The sequence below is a fragment of the Triticum urartu genome, chromosome 5A, assembly GCF_056163025.1.
Source record: "Triticum urartu cultivar PI428250 chromosome 5A, HENAU_Tu73, whole genome shotgun sequence".
NCBI classification, from domain to species: Eukaryota; Viridiplantae; Streptophyta; class Magnoliopsida; order Poales; family Poaceae; genus Triticum; species Triticum urartu.
This window is the reverse complement of record NC_141877.1, coordinates 67,155,518-67,161,431: the sequence shown is the minus strand read 5'-3', so window position 1 is coordinate 67,161,431 and position 5,914 is coordinate 67,155,518. Positions and strand designations below refer to the sequence as shown.

Here is a 5,914-nt window from a genome sequence, read left to right as displayed (position 1 = left end):
ACACATGTACCTTTCGTGCCAGCTCGAGTTCATGCCATGTACGGCCCTGCAAATCTGACAAAATCATAGGTTTTCTCACACCAAACCGAACCCAGATTAACCTTGGGCAAGCTAGCTAGGCATGCAGAATGATTCTCAGACTCAAAACGTATACATAGGTTACCATTGACTCAGCCGTAGCACACGTACGGACGCACACTCGTAGTACATACGTTCCGCCACGTGAATGCATGTTTACTTAATTAATTAAGCACTACTAGCTGTCTGCCTTGCAGATCTGAGTAGCCAAAGCCAGGTACGATGAACACTGGACGTGCGGTACTGAATCGAGTACGCGTGTTAATTTACGTGATTTGGAATGACCGGAGGTCTGGACTACTACTACTCTATAATCCTACTACTACTAATATATGCACGCTTAGTTAATTCGCCGACATTTTTATAGGTACGTACGTGTTTGCATCTGTGTTACCCCGGTCTTGGGATACGTACAACATGATCTGTTCGCATGTACGTACGTACGTGCATGCAAGAAATTCGCGCGATCCACGCATGTGTTCGTGCGACACGCATGCAATGCAACCCACAACAAGATAGTACATCGCACCTTGCAGCTGCTCGTGATCTGCGAATGTACGGCATGCTCCCTGCATGCGTACATACGTGTGCGTCGTTCATTTGACAGGCGGGAGCACTTTAGTCTCGAGCTAATTAAATTTAGTCTGCATCGATCTTCACATGCATGCTTGTTTTTTTAGTGAGTGGACATGCATGCATGTCTTGGTAAGTATTATTTCACGAGTGCTCCTACATTAGTTCGATAGGTGAGAGCACTTTAGCATAACTTTAGAAGAAATGCAATGCAAACCATGATGGTTAACTTGGATTTCGGGTGCAAATACAATCCAAAAATAGCCCGTGCTGCTGCCTTTGGCCACCATGGCAAGTTCGAACTTTTCAGGTCGAGGAGGATAATTTATCCTCTGTGGCTGTTTGTGAGTTTGGTTAGATGCAATTAGACGCCTATTTTTCCCGTTGAAAAATATATAAGGGATCGATTATAGATGCTCTTAAGTAGTGTTTTAGTCATGCCGGGCGAGTGACAAAAAAAGAGAACCCATAAAACCCACAACGCCTTTGAGGTGGAGTTTGGGAGCATGAGTTGTGTGCCGACTTGGGATACGAGGGAGAGATGATTGTAAAATGTATACATGACTATTAGATACAATCTTGCCCTTTTGCACATAAAAAATTCAACATTTAGAACAACTCCAATGGGACGACCCAAACGGATGCTGATTTTGTCTTTTTTTGTCTGTTTGGGTCGCCCGTCCGTCTGTCCGCATCCGCTTTTTTGTTTGGGTCGACCGGTGTGTCTAACGGAAGCCAGACCCATTTTGTGCATATCCGCGTCGGCACTCAGTCAAACATCTGGTGGACGAGCTCCCGCGCGACCTCACCCTGCGCCCGCGAGCTTACCTCCGCCGCCTCGCCCGCGAGCTCCCGTCCGCATCTCGTCAGACCCGTTGCGCGCGCCCCACCCCCGCCCTGCAACTCGGTCACGCCCCCGCGAGGTCGCCTCCGCCGACGCCCGTGCTCTGGTCGCGCGCTCGCACCAGCACATGCATGCAAGCAGCCGCCCCCGGCGTAGACATCACACGCAGAGCACGAGCAGCTTCATGTCAAGAGGCTCCGTGCACAGCTTGATGCCAGCATCCAATGATTGTCTGACTAGCATACGACGAGTCTCTGACCTGCATCCGACGAGGTTCCAACCAACAGCAGTGCAGCCTCGCCCCGTGCCCCGCCCTGCAGCTCCCGCACCGCCACCCGCGCCCCGTCGCATGCGCCTCGCCGGCTTTGCAGCAGCTCTCGCCCCGACTGCGAACCGCATGCCACCGCGCTGCGTGCCCCTCCCCGCAGCTCCGGCCCCGTGCCACTCATGCCCGAGCTCCGCCCGCAGCAGCTCGCCGGGGCTGCAGTCGTTCTCGCCCCGGCAGCGCACCGCACGCCACCCGCGCTGTACTCCAGCAGCAGCTCGCGCCTCGCCCACGCCCCGACGAGGTCGTCGAGAGCATGGGGTCGCGCGTGTTCTCGCTGTGGAGGTGCGTCGCCTGCGCGGCAAGGTCGTTGAGAGCATCCGCTTGGCCCGGCGTTGCCCCGGCTCAGGTGCTTCTCCGGCGCTGCCCCCTTGCTCCCTGCTAGCTCGCGACGGAGGCCGAAGCGGCCGGTGGCGGGGCACTGTGGGGTGGATGGGAGAAAGAGAAAAAAAAAGGAGAGAGACGGGGGTGGGATGGGTGGGTGGTTGACAGATGGGCCAGTGCTCGCATGCAGCGGACGGAGGCGGACGAGGAGGCCACAGAAAGCGTTCGCTTTATGTCTGCCGCGGATCTAAATGTGTCCCAAGTTTGAAATGAAAATGGGTCTAAGCGAACACGAAACGGATGGCGGGCGGACCCTGTCTCCGTTTGGGTCGCCCCATTGGACTAACTTTTGTGTCTGGATGATACAAACGAACAAAATGGGTCACCTCATTGAAGTTGCTTTTATTATGCAAATACAATTACTACTCCCTCCGTGTGCGAGTATAATATATTTCACGGTGAGGCTTCTGATAATGATTTTACCTATAAACCCGATGACTAAAGACAAAACTTAGTGTGGGTGGGGGGTTTGTGCAAATGCCGCGGAGTTCGCGGTGAAGCAGTAGACGCAGACATCACACCCTAGTGGCTAGTGCTATCCTTTAGCTATCTGTGAACTGTCTGAGAACTAATCACTGTAGATTTAAAATCCTTACTTGATCCAGAATTAGAATGTTAATTTCCACTTAGAAGTGATTAGACCGTTAATCAATCTCGGATCTGACCGAGACGGCCGAGCCGATAGATCTAGATCACGTATGTACACCCGATCGACCATCAATGCGAGGCTCATGCATGATTGCTCGCATTACTTGCTACAGTGTGCATTGTATCTAATCAAAGCTGCGTACGTGCATATAGACTTGCTTGCTACGACTAATCAATGTGGAAGAAAAGAAAGGAATAGAGCAGCGTCGCGTGGGTTGAGTTGGAGCATTCACGCATGCATTCATGTCCGCCTTGTTGGCGACAAAGCTTGGACGTACCGGTACGGGGACGTCGTCCAAACCAGCCGCGATCCTTCTCTCCTCGCCGGCCAGTGGCTGACGGCGATCGTTCCACAGGGATTAGTAGACTCTAGATACATAATCCCTATATATAAACTAACACAGCCCTAATTGCAATTTCCCGTCTTGTCAAGTATATCTACATCGAGAGCCTGAGGCCTGTCGCCTGTGTAGGAGCCAGGGTGCAGCCGTGTCAAACTTTACACTATCTCAGTTCTGCGTGATTGTCATCCATGTAACTAACTGTAGTACATATAAACAAGAATTAGCACTAATCAAATTAAGTCGTTCAGACTTCAAATGCTAGCTAGCTAGCTTGATCGTTATGTACGTCCGTGTCAACTGTCAAGTGAGTGTAGATGATGAACATCAGGGCTGAAGCCCTTGTCGGCTTTGTTGGAGCGTGTCAAGATCAAGGGCAGCTTCTGACCGATCGTCCGTGACAGTGAGCGTGTGGGGAATCCCTGTACGCACGAGCGCGCGCGCGTCCCCGTCCTTGACAGGGCACACGCACGCCATCGATCGACACCAACCTTGCGAAAATTTATTAATTTGCGGCAGCTGACATCTCACTTGTCACTAGATCGATCGCAGTCATTGCCCATGCATGCATCTACACACTACAGTGGATGCACACCCTCCCCCTTGGTCCATCTTGAGAGAGAGAGAGAGATGTACAGAGGCTGATCGAGACACGTGCGCATGCTTGACTAATCCCACACATTCTATATTTGCCTCCTATTACATTTTTTTTGAGAAACCTCCTATTACGATTTACACACCAACCAAACCGATATTAGCCTGTTGTGTAAATGGTTTTCTTTTATCACTCGACTAGGTCTCATCCGTTTTTTTTTACGGTCGAAAACACTCTCCAAGATAAAATGGAAACCTAGTGATTCTCACTTTCTCTGTGAGCATTATTAAGGTCAAGTGGGATTTCTTATGCTTTGGGACCATTCATATAAAAGATGCTGCTCACAAGTGTGTTTCGGGGAAGATACTTGGCCAGGTATCACTCATCTTAGTCGGCAGTATCCAAGATTGTATAACACGGCAAGGGTCAAAGCACTACTCCACTACAGCGATGTTGGGCTCACGCTAGATGTATACTCTCTGGATGCCCACAAAAGTTGCATCCCCACTCCAACTACTCTTAAGAAAATTATCTTTGGTCAAAATGTTGTTCTTCAACATTAGCAAGAGAAAAATCTTGATTTGGAGAGGCAACTTCAGTTTCCAAATAAACCTGTATCCCACAATATGAACTTTTTTAAGTGAATATATAGTTCCCTCATAGAGAATCTTTGTTAGCCTAGCTCAACTGGTTAGGGGAGTGGATGTACAAACCTAACACCTGGGTTCAAATCCTCACGGATGCGAATTTAGGTTCCTACTTATTCTTGAGGACCAGGCTTTCCCGGTACTCACACATTTATTATTGAGGACTAGGCTCGGTGCGTAACTGAGGGGAAGTATGTCCGCGCGTGAGGGGGAAGGAGAGGGGGTGGCGACAGTGCCGCCGCCGCCGGAACCGCCTCCGATCATCACACCGGCGCGTGGGGGTGAGGATGTAGCGGCCTTGCCGCTGTCACCGGCGTCATCGCTACTACCGGAATGTGGTGCATCCGAATCCGACTCGGATCTGGATCAGGATCCGGCCGCCAGGCCTTTGGATCCAGTGCGACGGAGGATCCGTTTCAAAGATGGCCGGAGGGTCGAGATTTGGCAGGATGGCTTCGTGTACGCGCACTCGCCGTCGAGATGGACGACGGTGAGGGATGAGGATCACGACATTCTGGCCGGGCGGTACCTGGATGATGGTGAAACAATTCAAACAGGTACACGTTTGCAAATTGATTTTTTCGAGATTCATGTGCTAGATCGCTGCCAGGTTCCTTCCAGCGGGGAGGAGCAGATCGAGATTGTTGATCTAACTACTTCGGAGCATCAAATCACGAGACCGAACCCGGGGATTGGAGGAAGGTTCTGGGTGCTTGTAGATGACGAAGAAGAGGAGTCTGAAGATCGTCACTCGGCTGCAGCCAAAGGGTCAATGATGCACCTGCCATTGTCGATGTCGGCGGCAGCTGCTATTGCGCCTTCTTGCTAGATCATGCCGGGAGAGAGGCGCAAGAACAAGAGGAGCTCTGCGCCAAGACCGGCGGCGGGCTGCAAATCTGCGGCGCTGGCAATCAAGCCGTGGAAAGGTCCCCTTCCCAAGGTAAGTTTGCCACATGTCACCTTGTCGGATAATTTTCCGGCAGATGGGTGGACGAAGGTCACCCGAAAAAAGAAGAAGAAAGTGATTCCGGTGGTGGTTCACAGGCCGCCGCCGGCCGTCGGTCCAGGCATGATCCGGGCGGCGCGTTGCATGCGTTTGAACTAGATGTGTGCCGAGGTTGGGCTGGAGTTCGTTGCGTCGAGTCTGGGGCCGGGGCGGACTGGGTATGAGGCCCAATTCGCAACCCAGAGGCCGGGCGCGAGCCCCTTGGCCCAAGAGTCTTTGCATGTGCCGGTGTTGGACTCTATGTCCCCCCATGCACGTAATGCAAAAGTGATCAGACGGGTCGCTAGGCCTGGGTTTCCTAAACTGCTTCAGGGTCGTGCTACGAGGGTTCCTCCGCATCGCTCTCTCGCATCTGTGATCATGGCGGGTCGCGGGAGGGGATTGCTGCCGCCGCACAAACCTGCGGTTCCGTCGCAAAAACTGCCGCCTCCGGCGCCGGCCAGGGCTGCGCCTCCCTTGCCTAAGGCCGCGCC

At 52.3% G+C, this 5,914-nt stretch overlaps 1 pseudogene; it reads right to left on the bottom strand.

Annotated features, from left to right (window-relative positions):
- Positions 1 to 1,682: 1,682 nt before the first annotated feature.
- LOC147968076 (uncharacterized) lies at positions 1,683 to 2,330 on the bottom strand (annotated as a pseudogene).
- Between the last annotated feature and the right edge of the window lie 3,584 nt (positions 2,331 to 5,914).